Raw genomic sequence first — 14,415 nt, 5'->3', positions numbered from 1 at the left:
GTGGAAAACATTAACAGAAAATAAATTTTAATATTGTGACTGAGGAGTTAAAACCCAGAAGCTTCAGATCACTTCAGAAGTCAAGATGCTTTATATGGGGTGGATTATAAATCTGTGTACAGCCGTTCATGTAGTTGAGTTCCCTTCTGTCTGCAGAAAAAAGATAGCTCTTTCATTGACTACACAATTTACAAAGAAGACAGATTGTGATTTCATTTTGAAATCTTTATCTCATTTTGTATGCTATCATAGTGATTATGAACACTATGTGTTTCATTCTTTTGCTCAAGATTTGGAAGAAAATGAATTATCTGCCTCGAGGGAGGCTCCTAGTTTTTAATTCTAAGCAACATGTCATAAATTTCTGATTTGTGACCTGAAGCGAAGTGGTTCTTATTGTGATTTAGATCATTTGTCTGAGTCGAAATCCAAAGCTGAATTGTTGATCTCTCAGAAACACTGCTCCATGCACTGGCCATGTTGGGCCTTCAAAAGATTCATCATTTGTGTGCTTCCTCTAGTCTTTGCCATTTTCATCATTGACCTCAGCTAAATTGCAAAGAAAGCAGCTCACTGCCACAGCCATCATGAAGCACATATTTCCTTGGGAATGGTTTATAAGTCAATACGGAATAAATTGTCAAATTTATTTTGTCAAATTTCTGATGCATGACCTAATTGTTCTCCACATCTCTGGCTTGTTTTCACTTCTATCTGATCCTAATGATTTCTAGCTCTGCTGTTGCTCCTTTCAATCCAGTCTTTGTAGCTATCTCTTTCTCAACAATTAAAACTAGAGACAACAAACGCAAGATACTCAACACACTAAGGGAACTCTGTGAGCTTTAGCAGTGACATATTTCCATTTTCTATTAACAAGAAGCAAAATTATCACCGATAAAAATATATTGGGTATAATTCAGGATACTATAATGTAGTAGCACCAAAGTGTTCCACAATAGCCTGGAATGGAATATAACAAAGGTTGATTTATTTGGGGATGAACTCACAGTAAGGACAGCAATCTGCAGTCCTGCATGTGCACTGAGAACTGGAACTGAATTCAGCATAAAAACAGGCCAGGAATACTTTTCATTTGCATTTATAGTATATAAGAACACACCCAAAGTGGGCCCATATCTTAAAGGCGATTGGCTGAAGGAGTTCCCACAATACCATCATGTCAGCTATAAAAACAATATTATCTTATTGATTTTATTGCTTATGTGCAGTAATAGGCTCAGAAAGCTATGTGGAAATTTCAGGAAGGAAATTGAATTGGCCAGTTCCTACAGTTAGTATCTACAATAATGCCAGTGCATGTAGTTCATTTTCAACAACACAGTGGACAGATGAAATAAATATCATTTTCAGTAAATTCTGAACAATCAGATGGCAGATAATACAAAGGTGTCTAGAAATTCTAGATACATTGTACTAATTTTATTTAAATTAGAAAAGGGACATAAGCTTTAACACTATTAAAATCCTAGGGATCTCTGTGAGTTCGAGGCCAGCCTGGTCTACAAGAGCTAGTTCCAGGACAGGCTCTAAAAAAGCTGCAGAGAAACCCTGTCTCGAAAAACCAAAAAAAAAAAAAAAAAGAAAAAAGAAAAAAAAAATCCTAGGGACAAAAATATGTAAACAAAGGAGAGTGGTAAGGTTTTGTCAGGGAAGGGTAATGTAAATTGTTTGAAGGGCATGTAAGTTTTAGAAAGCAAATAGAGGCCAGGACACCAGAAAATGTGCTAAGTATCTTGGTTTTGGATGTGGAGAGATAATTGCTTCAGAAATTTAACCTTCCTGGTTCTTCCGTTTCCACCACAGAGATAACAGCTTAGAGCTCTTGTGAGTGGTCTAACTTAAGACCCATGCTTTGAGAAGGAACCCACGCCCAACATTACCTGGGTGACGAAGAACAGGAAGCTGAATAACCCAGAAACCATAGGAAGAATCAAATGTGACTGCCCTCCCCCCAAATGTACTCAGTTGTCCTCAGAGAGGTTTCCTGTGATAGTTGATGGTAGCAAAGGCAGAGACCCAAAGCAAAGCATTAGTCAGAGCTTGTGGAATCCTACAGAAGAGTGGGAATAAAAATGATGGGAACCAGAGGGGTTGAAGACACCAAGAGAACATAGCCCATGGAGCCTCCATGGGTCTGAGTTAGGTCTTCTGCATATATGCTTTGGCTGTTTATTTTGTGTGTGTGTGTGTGTGTGTGTGTGTGTGTGTGTGTGTAACTCCTAACAGTAGGAGTGTGAGTGTCTCTAACTCTTTTTGCCTGCTCTTGAAACACCATTCTTCCTACTGGGTTGCTCTGTTCATCCTTAATATGGGGATTCTTGCCAATAGCATCTTCTTGTGACATGTTTGGTTGATATTTTTGGAAACCTATTCTTTTCTGAAGGGAAACAGAAGACCAGTGGATCTGGATGAGAGGAATGATTCTGTGGAGGTATCAAGATGATTGGATGGAAGGTAGGTTGCGATCAGGATGTATTATATGACAAAAGAATAGATAAATTCAAAAATAGAAAGGTAAAACAAACAACACTAAAATTAAATAAAATGAGATAAAACAAAAAGAAATAAATCAGAAGAGGACAAAACAACCAAATAAACAGAAGGAAAGAACCCTGAGAAAAGCAAAAACACAAGAAAAACATATGGACACAGAAACGCAGGTCCCTTCACATTAATCCCATTAAAAAATACATTATCAGAATATGTAATATATACAAAAAGTACCTGTAAGGAAAAAGCAAAAGAAAAGAATAGAAAGAAGAAAACAAACTGTGCTAACAAAAGTTTATGAGGCAAAGATTCTCCAAAGATGCCATTGAGTTCATATTGTGTTGCCCATTTATTGCTAGACCTAGGGCCTTCTCTTAAGAGTAGTTTGGATCCCCAGCGAAACTTCACTGTAGTTTGAATGAAAATGGCCCCAAGGGCTCACAGGGAGTGTCATTACTAAGAAGTGTGGCTGTACTGAGGTGTGGCTTTGTAGGAGGAATGTGTCACTGGGAGTGTGCTTTGAGATCCCAGATACTCAAGCCTGGCCAGTGAGTCACAGTATCTTCCTACTGCCTGTCGATTCAGATGTAGAACTCTCAGCTACCTCTCCAGTACCAAGTCTGCCTGTAAGCAGCCATAAACTCAACTGTAAGCCAGCCCCAAATCAATGTTTTCTTTTATAAGAGTTGCTGTGGTCATAGTGTCTCTTCAAAGCAATAAAACCCAAATTAAGACAGACTTCTTTAAAGAATAAAATTTTTCTTCATTACTGGTTATAAATTGGATCTAGTTTTTAGGTTGGGGTGGAGTTTTCAAACTAGGACATTTAAGTGTAAGAAAGAAACACCTTATAAAGAGACATAAATTATAAAATTGTGAAAATGGAGATTTTGGAATGTGATATAAATTTTGATCAAAAATTGAATTAAAATAAATGAATTTCAACATTGTGAGAGACTTTATGCTGCCAAAGTATACACTTGAATGTTGTTGTATTTGTTTGAGTAAAAATGGCCTCGATAAGATCATATATTTGATGACCTGCTCTCCAATGAATAGAAAGTGTGGGAAGGGGGGCTGGAGAGATGGCTCAGAGGTTAAGAGCACTGGCTGCTGTTCTTCCAGAGGTTCTGAGTTCAATTCCCAGCAACCACATGGTGGCTCACAATCATCTATGAGACCTGGTTTCCTCTTCTGGCAGACAGGCATACATGCAGACAGATCATTGTATACATAGTAAATAAGTAAATTAATTTTTAAAAAGAAAGTTTGGGAAGGATTAGGAAGTATGGTCTTGTTGGAGGAGGTGTGTTCCTAGGGGTGAGCTAGAGGTTTCAAATTTATACTAGGACCAATCTGATTTTATCATTGCCTAATGCCTGTAGATCAGGCTGTAAAACCACAGGTAATGATCAGCTTCTGTCTGCTTCTCACCTTTATGATCATGGGTTAACCCTATGAACCTGTTGGAAAGCCCCCAATTTAATGCTTTCTTTTACAGGAGTTGCCTTGGTCATGTTGTATCTTCACAGCAACAGTAACTAAGACAGTTGTAACTTTATGCATGGTCTGGAGGCTGAAGGGGGCATGGACAGCGAGGAGGAGGGGAGACTGGTTTGAAGGAAGGAATTAAGGGAGAGACAGTTAGAATTGAAGGGCACTTGAGGGATGGTATGGAAACATAGTTTAGAGGAAACTTCCTAAAACATTTGAAGGAAATCGCTCAATAATGAGAGAGCTGTTCTCATCAGAGCTTCTGCTAGGAGGACTGAGTTGTAACTATTTGAGTTGTTGGCGAATGGTGTCCCATGGAAATTCCCAAGCCATATAGGCTGTTTGCTGTAGGAATTCCTACAGCCAATAGCATATGCTGTGAATAAGAAATAGATTCAAATATTGTAACTGTAATTCTTGCTTGATATCTGTTTTGTTATATGTAATTTTACTATGTTAAAGTTAAAACCTTCCTTTCTATTTAAACAGAGAGGGGGAAGTGATGTGGGATTCCCCTCTGTATGCTGTGAATACCATTGGTTAATAAAGAAACTGTCTCGAGCCAAGGATAGGGTAGAGTAGAGCTGGGTGGGGAAAACTAAACTGAATGCTGGGAGAAAGGAGGCAGAGTCAAAGAAAAGCCATGGAGCTTCTGCAAGATTACTTAATGGGGCTAAATTTCTGCTTTACTGTTTTTTTTTTTCAATACCTATACTGAGCTTGGAACAGTCAATATCTTACTAATGAATAGTATTAAGTTTAACATTTGTGTTGATGTAGCAAATGTATATTACTAAACATTTCTGCTTTCTGCAAATCAACCTAATAAACAGGGGACAGCAGAGGTGTGTAAGACCATGCCAAACCTGTGGAATCTTGTACTGAGGTCACTAAATAGAGGGGTGACAGTCTCAATAAAAATCCAGTTGCCATCACCTGTTTGTATATAAAAACAGTCCATTTTCAACCAAACCTTGCATATCATTTTTTCCCTGTTTCAGATGTGCATGTGTAAAGTCATTCACTATATAAAGATATACTTCATGTAAACTAAAGAGCAAGTAACGGTGCAAACAACAAGTTCTCAACCCATTGGTCAAAACTTTTTTGGCAAACCTCTATCTCCAAAAATATTCACATTATGACTCATAACATTAAAAAATTTCAGTTATTAAATAACAAATAAATTTATGTTTGGGAGTCTTCTCAACATGAGGAACTGTATTATAGGACTGTAACATTAGGAAGGTTGAGATCCAGTGAGGCAGACCTTGCAAAAAATCATTTTTAAGTTTGGAGGGGGTACACTGACCGATTTACAGCTGATTATCAGTTCTCTTAGATAATGATTGGTGCAAACCAAGGCAGTCCTTGTTGCCAACCAACAAAATGCTTTATAAACAAAGGAGAATTTTGCTTTAAGATTATACTTTTTAATTATAAACTTCTCGTATTGCTAGACTTTCTGTTTAATTTGAGAAGGCTTGCTTCAATCTTTTATAATATTAATCTAGGTAAAGACATGAACAAACATGGCTTCATTCACTATTTTCCAGCCACAAGAAAACTAATCAGTGTCAAATGGCAAAGCTCTTAAATTTTACAGTGTTGCAGTATAGTGTGGGAAAAACTGTTTTCCACACTTCGTCATAAGAAGTTATTCCCTGCTCAGGACCATAACAATGAATGCAATTAATATGCCACAACTATCAGAGAGTAAATATCAGAAAGGGGTGTGTGACTTAAATTGTTTTATCAATTCATTCTTACTTGATCAGTAGCAGAGGCATTAAGTGCTCTGTAGAGAAATACTCAAAAGTGAAAGAATGTTTTATTCATATGGCAAGAGAAAAATGCATTGGAAAGAAGGACAAGGAAATATTCTGAATTGGTCCAACGGTTAGTGAGAGGTCATGAGCTGTGTAGAGTGTAGTCATCCATGGAGAGGAGTAAATCAGGACAGAAAAGTGAGAGGCTCAGATGTCATAGGGATTCAAGTCAGAGGAAAATAATTGGGTCTTACACAAAAATTTATGACTGTGACCTGTTAATTTAAATGACTTATGTGTATGTTGGGGTCAAACCATAGGTTAACTATGGTTTTAAAATGTCTGTCTGGGGCTGGCAAGAAGGTTTAGTGGATAAAGTGTGCTTCTTGACAAGCCTGCTACCTGAGCTCTTTCCTTCAGACCCATATGGTTCTGACCTCCCCATCCACTGTCACACACACACACACACACACACACACACACACACACACACCTAGCTAAAAATAACAATCTTATGATGAGTCTGTGGGTAAGGAACGCAGAAACAAAAAAATGAAAGAGAGGAGTGAAAGGGATACTGTAAGTTTCCAGATGTAAGAGTGGACACCTGAACTGGAAGGTAACACCGCACAGTAATGGAGGGACAAAAGTACAACATGCTTACTGGAATAAATGGTAGTCTCGGTTGATGAAGAGGCTCTGCAGAAGAAATAAATTAGTAGAGAGTAAAATGAACCCTTAGTCAGTTCAGAGAAATGACAAGAAATGGGTGACATTTAGGCAACTGCAAAATCTCTAATAAAATGGCCTTGACATATTGTCAAATGATAGCCCCTGGATAATTTATGTTTGTAAAATAGTTTATATATATATATATATATATATATATATATATATATATATACACACACATTCACAGAACCAGAGGAGTATGTGATAAATTTCTCTGGATTGACACAATTCCTGCAAGTAACAGGTGGTAGAATATTAGTTAAATACACATACTTCTGATTATCCCTTTACTATTCCTCAATAAATTAAGATTCTGCTTTATTTAATTTTCAATTCAAAATACAGATGAAATGTATTTATTACTTAAAAATGATTAATGTAAAAATTTTATGAAGTACAATTATTAGATATATAATCACTGTCAAGAGTTGACAAATATTTTCCAAGCAGTTTTTATGTGTGCATAGAGTTGTATCAATATAAATTTAAATGTGTATATATAATAATAATAGAAATAAGATAATTGAATATACAAAAATAGAAAAGTGAAGAAGGAGAAAAGAAGAGTCACTAGCTCTTAGAAATACCCCAGCAAAGGGACTGGGGAGATTTCTCAGTAAGCAAAATACTTACCATGAAATCATCATGACCCAAGTTTATAACTTTAGTGTAAACCATGTGTGCCTATAATCCCAGCACCAACAAGAAGAATCAGAGAGAAGATGTTTGAGACTTGCCCACCAGATTGTCTATCTAGCTTAATTGTCAACTCCAGGGTTAGAATGGGTTGTGTATCTAAAACTATGGCAAGTGATTGAGGAAGATACACAATGTCAATCTCAAGCATCTGCATGCATGTGAACACACATGTGCCTACAAATACACACATATGCACACACACACACACAATTGATATTCTTAAATAAATAATGTTTGTGGAGCAAAAGCCCATGACTGATGACTTTTATCCCCTAGTAGAATCATCTGTATTTTAAAATACTTTGTTTATACTCTTAATATATTGAGAAATCACTATTATTTTGAACTCTTTTGATTAAGTGAACAGGCTTGACTAATTATTCTCCTGTTTACTTTAGACTCAAATAATTAAAAAAAAAGGAGTGGAAGGAAACTATTTTCATGCACCCTTAACCTGCGTTTTATTTACTCCAATCGCAGGAAGCAGTGCAGGCTGTCAAGCGAGTGAGGACTAAATTAAGCAGTGTTCTCAGCTCTTTTGTCAGAGCTAGAGTAATTGCATATTTGTGGAATTTTTTGTTTGAAATACCAACTCTCTAGAGGAAAAGGAATCTTACAGTCTCTTTTGACATTAAACAATGGCTTAAAACACGAAATTATTAAGGCCACAAGAGCCTTTAGCACAGCTGTTTGGAGACACATTGCAATACCAAATTAATTTATCTTATGTTTGAATTTTGTCACCCATTTTTGTAATAATTTATTTTAAGAAAATGACTGGATAACTTCCATAATGAATCAAGAATATGGACACATTCATGGAAGTCCCAGTACTCCAAATGCTATTGCATACTTTAAGAAATGGTTCCTGGCATTTCTCTCTGCTCAATTAAATCTACTTCCCTGGTCACATCCACAGCGTTGCAGTTGCAGCAGAATACCCATGGCAGCCTTTCTGGCTCCTGGTCCTATCTCCTGTACATCCAGCAGATATTCCCCTGCTTGCCTCCCTACACTGACTCATTCTTTTGGCTCAGCCCCTAAATCCAGCATCACCAACTACTAACCAGAGGGCCGCTTTCCTCACTGACCCCATTGCAAAACCTTGCCCCTGACCTTCTTTCCCTAGACTCACCCCAATAACCCAGCCTCCTACATCAGCAGGTATTCTCTGTGAACGCATCAGCTGGACAGATCAGGGAAACAAATACGTGAACTGAAAACCTTAATCACTCCCTCCTCTCCTTAAAAATTAATCCCCAGTCTCATGCAACCTCTTCACTGCAGACTTCCTCCTTGACCACATTGTCTGTCAATCTCACAAACTCCCTCTGCAACATCCCTCTCCCCACTGGTTACTTTATCCCAGCCCGCACTCCAGCAGGCATTCCCAGCTAAACCGCAGATGACAGCTGCCAAGAATGCAGGTAGGGGGTCTGTAGATCTTCCTCTCTCCTTTTGTCCCTCTATAGTCACCCCCAGACTCATTTCCAGCAGAGCTTCTGGAATGACTTCTCTTCACTGCCCTCCCCCAATTCCAAGGAGATAAACTAAGCAGATCCTGGCTCTGCTCCCTTCTCTCCCGTGAATCCCTTCAGATTCCTAGCCTATCTCCATCCCAGAGTATCAGCTCCCAATACCTGGAAACACAATTTACCTGTATCTCCCAATGGCCATAGTCGCTGAGAAATGCCCAAAGGAACTTTCATATTAGGGAATTCATAAACATAAAAATCCAGAAAAGAAATAGTAACCAAGGAACAAAACACTGAACCAACAAAGCCAAATCCAGAAATCAGCACTTAGATTTATAATGATCCCAATACCAGATGGTTAGATGCCAGCAAGAACACAATAAATAACATTCAGAGCCATTTGTCTCCAGTAGAGTCTAGCGATACTACCAGCAGGCCTTGAATATTCCAACATAGTCAAAGCACAAGAAAAAGACCTTAAAACCACCTGGACTTGATAGAGGTCCTTAAAGAAGAAATTAATAAACCCTCCCAAGAAATACAGGAAAACAAAAACAAGGAGTTGAAAGAACTGAATAAAACTGTTAAAGACCTGTATATGGAAACAGAATCAATAAGGGACATCCAGACTGAGGAAACTTCAGAGATAAAAAGTGTAGGAATTTAAACAGGAACTACAGAGGCAAGCTTCACCAACAGAATACAAGGGATGAAGACAGAAACTTGGGTATTGGAGGCTTGATAGAAGAAAAGGTTAAATCTAAAAATAACCTGATACAAAATACCAGAAATGTAGTATACTATGAATATAGATTATAGCTTTCATATTAGTATTTCTTATGGGATTCTGGGTGTGTGAACCAGTGTCTACTCTCGGGGCTTTTTTTCGTTTGGTGGTTTGCCTTATCTAACTTCAATGTGTGACTTTTTGTTATCTTAGTATGGTAATTTGGAAGAAAATGGGGTCCCTGGGAGTGGGGTACTAATAGGAGGTGTGGATTTGTTGGAGTATGTGTGATCTTGTTGGAGGAATGCGTCACTGTGGAGGTGGGCTTTGAGGTCTTATGCTCAAGCCATGCCCAGTGAGTCAGACCACTTCCTGTTGCCTGGGAGTAAAGATGTAGGACTCTCAGCTACTTCTCCAGCACCATGTCTGCTTGCATGCTACTTTGATGATAACTGACCAAACCTTTGAAAACGTAAGCCCCTGCAATGAGAGTTCCTGTGGTCATGTTGTCTCTTCACAGCAATAGAAGCCCCAACTAAGACACTTATTATATTCTGTCTTGTGATGTTTGGTTGTTACTTTTTGGAAGCCTGTTCTTTTGTAATGCGAGACAGAAAGTAAGATTGGAAGAGATGAAGTGGAAAGAAACTAGGAGAATTTGAAAGGGGGAAAGTTTAGTTAGGATATATTGTATGAGAAAAGAATCTATTTTCAATAAAAGGAAAATTATAAAAATAATTAAAATAATAAAAAAGTGGTTACTGAATGTATGATTAAAAGCAAAGATTACTTCTTTTTTGAAACTCAACATATGCTTTATTACTTGGTACAGTTTCTTTTATATGCATTTTTCCATAAACAATATCAATAACAGATGTAAAATACTTTCTTCTTCTACCACAAGTATTTAAGGATACTAATTAAAATAAGAACTATACATTGTATGTGCATCTACGGGAGTTATCACCACTTTCAGCTCCATTTTTTTCTCTGTTAATGATTTAATTATCATGTAAAAGAAGTACAAACAACAAAATGAATATCAAACACATTGTCAAAAAAAGGAACTTGATTAAAGTAAGTTTTTACTCTGAATTGTTAAAAATGCAAACATTCTGTGAAAGCTTAAGAAAAATCATTGCAAAACAGTTAAATCCTGGATGGAGGCAATAGATCTCAGGGTTTACATCACAGCAGCAAACTGAACATTAAGGAAATTCAAAATTTTCAAATCAGGGGTAGTGAGTTATTGTTACTATAAGAAATATATCCCTGGAAAAACCTCTCTCTACTGCACTTAACTATGACATTGTCTCAACCTTGCCTATCTTTAAGGATCAGAAAATTAGGAAACAAACTACCTCAAGACCCAGCAATACCACTTTCGGCATACAGCCAATGGATACTTAATCATATCACAAGGACATGTGCTCAACTATGTTCATAGCAGCATTATTTGTAATAGCCAGAACCTGAAAACTACCTAAATGCCCCTTGAATGAAGAATGGATAAAAAAGAAATGTGGTACATTTACTCAATGGAGTAGTACTACACTGTGGGAAAAAAATGACATCTTGAAATTTGCAGGCAAGTGGATGGATCTAGAAAACATTACATTTAGCGGGGTGACTCAGAGAGACAAATTTAATATGTACTCACTCATAAGTAGCTTTTAGACATAAAGCAAAGAAAAAACAGCCTACAATTCATAACTCCAAAGAACGTAGACATCAAAGAGGATTCTAATAGAGACATACATGGATGTAATCTACATGGGAAGTGGAAAAAGACAAGATCTCATGAGTAAATTGGGAGCTTGAGGATCATGGAAGAGGGTAGAATGGGAGGAGGAGAAAGGGACTGGAACAGAGGAAAATCTATAACTCAATAAAAACAATGAAAAAGTGAACTTCTAAAAGCTGAGAGAAAAAAAGGAAAAAACGGTCTGCACTCCCTTCATTAGTATAAATTCTGTTAATTTTATCACTTATTCTGGACATTTTTCAACACGAATGAAAGAGATTTCTCATCACAAGTGTGTTATTTGTGTAGCTAAGATCTTGTGCAATCAATGAAAGCTGTTTTCGCAAAATGTTGATTTCTCTTTATAGAAACTTCTACCACACTGTAACACAAAGATCCTTTGGTTAACATGTATTTATCAGGGGCAAAGGTTGTCTTTCTCTTGTTGCTACTTTATTTGAAAGCTTAATTAAGGCAATACGTCATGGAGCTATAATTAATAATGGCTACCAATGTCTGGTTTCCACATTTAATACTAGAAATTCAACCTTACTGCATACTTTCATTTTAAATCTTATAGGATTAAGTTCTCTATTTGTTGATCTGATGTAACTGTGAACAAAAATCCTAAATATAAAAATGTAAGGGGGCTTGTTTCATTTAATTGCTTTGGAAAATTTTCAGTCTATTCTGATGGAAAGTCACAGTATCTTGAAAAGGAGGTTGCTCTAGAAGGTGATTACATGGTGGCAGACAAGCTGAAGAGCATGAAGTTGGTATTTATTTGATACTGACTTTCCAGTTTCAGAATACATAGTTCAGTAATTTTGTGAAAAGTGACTAAATGAGCTTTTTAATTGTTTTTCGAGACAGGGTTTCCCTGTAGTTTCTAGAGCCTGTCCTGGAACTAGCTCTTGTAGACCAGGCTGGCCTCGAACTCAGAGATCCGCCTGCCTCTGCCTCCCAAGTGCTGGGATTAAAGGCGTGCGCCACCACCGCCCGGCTTAAATGAGCTATTTTTTAGGGTTTCTGTAAGAGACAACTGCAGGCGTAATGAACGGATGAGAATACAAAGTGGGAGAGGGAGGTCTCTACCCATCTCTCCAGGGTCCTAGGAGTCCTGTGTGGGGTACTTCCTGATACAAACTATTAGAAGAAAAGCGGTAGAAATTCAGAACCTGTAGCAGTTACCAGTGTGGATAGGTAGTTATTAAACATTCATTGTCGGTATTGTGGTCAGAGTAAAGAAGGCTGTCACTGTAAAGAAAACGGACACGGTATTTGGTGAGGTTCCATAAAATCCCCGGTGCCTAGAAACATGGGAAGGTTTCAGAGAATGGAGAATAGAAATTATTACATATAGCAGAGAGCATAAACCTGAGTTTTGTTGTCAGTGTTGATGGTTCCTCATGCTACATTGGGATCCCTAACTGGGTTATCTTCATCAAATTCCTTTCTCAAGGTCCAGAGATCCGTGTAATAGAAGGGGTTTAAAGAGCCAAGATGGTGCATGACCTTAAGAAACCTGTATTCCAGACACAAAAGGGCAGATGCACAGATGAAACATACAGAGACTATGGCCTCAAACACAAGTTCCAGCCAGGTGAGGTTCCAGCACCGAGAAAGGGAACTGGACATGGACTCTCCTAACCAAGCAGCTTCCTACAGTTAACACCTGCCGGCAAAGGGAAAGTAGTTTTATCCAATGAAGTCTCACTGGGTACATTAAGGACATTTCAGGGTAGACACTTTGCTCTAGAGTAGATAGCCAACAACTCAAATGTATTATTCGTAGACGTCCATCTCATTTCCATTTGTTTGGGCAATTGTTTTGTCTTAGTGGTCATTTGCTTCATGGTTTACATTTTTGTGGAATTTTTTTGAAATCTATGTGTGTGTTTCTTGTTTTATATGTTTGTGTATTTTTTTTAATATATAGAGAAGACATAAAGTTGGGTGGGCATCGAGGTAGGGACATATAGGATCAAAATATATTGTATATAATTTTTAATTTTATAAAAAAAGAAGAGAAAAAGCTCTCAAGTTACCTGCAATTGGTTGAGACAGTAAAATTCAGCTTACATGCAATATAAGTATCAAGAAAGGAGGTGAGGGAAGCTAATTAAGAGATGATAAGAATGAACAATATAGAATTTTGCTGTTGTCACTGGACAATATGCACAGTGTAGGCTCTGTATTGACTTCTCACAGCGAGTATAATATATATATATATATATATATATATATATATGCATATTTTACATATATATAATCTTCCTTAACTTCACTGAACTTATTTTTATGTAAAATTACTATTAATATTTGTCCTGTGTATTTTGTTTCTGTGACATGGATTTAATATAAGTAATCACTCTGTATAGTTAAAACATCATACATAAAGAAATAAGAAAAAAGTATAGACAATAAGGAATACATAGTAAAAAAAAAAGCTAGGTCTTCATCCTAAAGTGTAATAATAATATTCCAAATTTGGATAGTAAATTCAATGCTTTTGATTTAGATAAAAAATAATTGTACTGAATATGGGAAAAAATAAATAGTTTGTTATGCTGACAAAATTATTTATCATTATGAAATATGAGGCATACAAAGTAAGTATGAATCTACAATTTTCTAGTCACAAACCCTTTGCCTTAGTTGCAGGTGATTCTTTAATGAGTGTGATTCCTTAATAACAATTTTTTTTTCAACAATGGATCAGGATCATAATATTTACAGTCAAATTAACATGTACTGCTAAATTCTGTTAGATTGTTATGTAGGCAACTACCTGATAAATTAATCTAGTCATTTTCATCCAATAATAAAGTTGGGTCCCTAAGGCTCAGTTGGTCACCATAGAGATTCACATCCTTATTAAATACTTGAGGATGTTAATTCCATTGTGTTCTCCTACTCATCTAATACCAGCATATCAAACATTTCACTAAATTAAATTAGCTATTCAGTCCTGTTTTTCCCATTATTATATGAAGCATTCTTTATAAATAATGCAAATTTATTATACAAATTAGGGGAATAGAAATCTCTCATTCAAGTAATAATATCCATGTTCTGGGCTTCTAGCATTCTTAAGGAGCATTCCTGTCACATGCCTGTGGTTACAAAATCTCAGAGTAAAAGTTTTTTTATTTGGTATGAATTCTGCTTAAGATTTGGTGCTATTCAGGCAACGAATATCAAGTCAAACTATAATGTATGGTTCTGATGTAAATCTCAAGAGCTGGTGTCATGCCTCTC

At 36.8% G+C, this 14,415-nt stretch overlaps 1 protein-coding gene across 1 annotated transcript in view; it reads right to left on the bottom strand.

Moving 5' to 3' along the window:
- Positions 1-14,415, bottom strand: part of Galntl6 (polypeptide N-acetylgalactosaminyltransferase like 6) — a 1,112,723-nt gene that overhangs the window by 697,861 nt on the left and 400,447 nt on the right. The window lies entirely within an intron of this gene.

This window comes from Arvicola amphibius, chromosome 4 (assembly GCF_903992535.2).
Source record: "Arvicola amphibius chromosome 4, mArvAmp1.2, whole genome shotgun sequence".
Classification (NCBI taxonomy): domain Eukaryota; kingdom Metazoa; phylum Chordata; class Mammalia; order Rodentia; family Cricetidae; genus Arvicola; species Arvicola amphibius.
Note: the sequence above shows the minus strand (reverse complement) of the source record. Positions and strands in the feature narration are given on the sequence as shown.